Here is a 2,639-nt window from a genome sequence, read left to right on the forward strand (position 1 = left end):
TAAATAGTACGCTATGTCTGAAAGGATGCGTTGTGCTTCTCGTATATATTCTGACCTATCTTGAACAACAACGCCACCCCCTTTATCCGCATTTCTTATCACTAAATTGGTGTTCTTTTTCAGGGAGGCTAATGCCTGTTTCTCATCTTTAGTGAGGTTATTCCTAATATCGGAGTGGGTGTTAGACTTAATGTTATTTCGAAATTCATTGGCCACTAATGTATAAAAAGTATCAATGTTGCTCCCTCTATGGTGAAGAGGGTAGAACTTGCTTTTTGGTTTAAGTTTCGTTGTAATTGGTATGGGGTCACTTCTATTGGTTTCTTCTAGTGAAGTTGTGACTCCATTCTCCTGTTTGGGTGGGACCATTTCGAAATGTCTTGCTAGGGTAAGTTTACGAATATATTTATTTAAATCAATGAACAATTCAAGACTATCCACCTCTTGATCAGGGCAGAATGAGAGTCCTTTTCGTAAGAGGCTCTCCTCCGCTTTAGAAAGGACATAACTAGATAAGTTGAAAATATTAGATTTTATATTTTGTTCCTCTTGTGTTGAGGACTGACAACCGTTGGATCTTTTGTTGTTTCTCCTCCCCCCTCTGCAACCCCTCCGCCTTCGCCTAAAAAATGCCCACTCGATTCATTGGAGACTAAGGCTCTGTTTTTCCTTTTTTGACCCACAGGGCTATAGTAATTGGAAATTTTACCATATTGGGTTGTTTCCTTAATTTGATGGACAGGGCGTGGGGTTTCCCTGATGTGGTATGTGGCTGCTGGTGATAATATTGGGGGGAGCGCTACATAGGAGGTACTACTATGTGGCTGGGCTTGTGTTTCATCTAACAGTCTATTGATTTGTGTCATAGACAAGGGTGTATTATAAAGGGAGTCTTCAAAGACACCTGGTGAAGAGTTATTCGAACAAGGAGAATCTCTCGTTCGATCCGGTGATCTTGGTAGATCTAACAATAGCAACCTTTCAACAGATATTCCTCCAATAGCTATTCCATCTACCTCATGGATGCCCTCATCCCCAATTTGTACTTCTACAGTTTCAATATTTGAATCTGGGACCGATCTTTGTTCAAGTACGTGAACCCCAGGATAATCAGCCCCTTTAGATTTGGACTGAATGGGGGTTTGGGTATTCCCAACCTGCCCATTAGCCTCCCTGAAAAAGAACACCAATTTAGTGATAAGAAATGCGGATAAAGGGGGTGGCGTTGTTGTTCAAGATAGGTCAGAATATATACGAGAAGCACAACGCATCCTTTCAGACATAGCGTACTATTTAAAACTTCCCCACGATCCGACCTCGGAACACCTCACGGAATATTATGTTCTAATTGAGGAAGGCTTTCGGACAGGGGTTTTGACGAAACAGGAAAAAGAATATTTGTGGGTCCAGGATCCCACCATTGCTTTGTATTACCACCTTCCTAAAGTTCACAAGTCCCTAATTAATCCACCGGGACGCCCGATAATTTCAGGCCTGAATGCTATTAGTAGGAACCTTTCTGAATATATTGACCTACAACTACAGCCTTATGTAACAAAACTAAATTCCTACCTTAAAGATTCCCCCTGTCTTATAAATCATTCGTTACATTTGACCTGGAAGCCTAGTTTCAGATGGTTGACATTAGATGTGACCGGTCTATACAGCAACATCCCGCACAAGGAGGGAGTAGAGAACATAGCTAAGGTACTAGGTGAGGACCTAAGGATGCCTTCATCTCAAAAAACCTTTATTTTGAAGGGTATAGAATACATATTGACACATAATGTATTTGAGTTTGAAGGTGAAATATTTCTACAGACCATGGGGACCGCCATGGGAACCAGGTTCGCACCTAGCTATGCGAACCTGTACATGGGGGGCTTTGAAGACCACTATATATATGCCAACTCAAAGTGGTCCAACAATATTGTATTCTATAAGAGATATATAGACGATCTCATCCTAATTTGGGACGGTTCAGAATTGGAATGCGACCAGTTCCTGACCGAGCTGAATCTTAACACATGGGGCCTGAAGTTCACAGGCTCTTCAAACCCGACGAGTGTAGATTACTTAGATTTAACATTGAGATGTGAAGGTGACCGGATAGTCACTAGCACATTTTTTAAGAAAGTGGATTGTAATAGTCTCCTGAACTATCACAGTCTACATTACCGTAGGTGGAAGGACAATGTACCGTACGGGCAGTTCAGGAGACTGAGGAGGAACTGCACAAAAGAGGTAGACTTTCAGACACAAAGCGCCATTATGAAGGACCGGTTTATAGAAAAGGAATATCCTAAAGGTCTTATACAGGGTGCTCTGGCTAGGGTAACTGATTTAACGCAAGAGGACTGTCTGCGGTCCAGCAATAGAGAGACTAAGCTTGACTATAAATTTAACTTTTTAACAACCTATAACGGGAAACATGCAACCATAAGAAAGATTCTACGGAAGCATTGGCCGGTTCTACGAGCAGACCCATTCTTAAAAAAGATTTTGCCATCAAATCCAGGTCTAACCTTTAGGTGGGCACGCACGTTGAAGTCCATATTAGCCCCCAGTAGACTAAGGAAAAAAGATAGAGCCAGTACTGATGTCCGCTTGGCCACAAAATCTTCCGGTAGTTGGAAGTG

This window comes from Leptodactylus fuscus, chromosome 9, assembly GCF_031893055.1.
Source record: "Leptodactylus fuscus isolate aLepFus1 chromosome 9, aLepFus1.hap2, whole genome shotgun sequence".
Lineage (NCBI taxonomy): Eukaryota > Metazoa > Chordata > Amphibia > Anura > Leptodactylidae > Leptodactylus > Leptodactylus fuscus.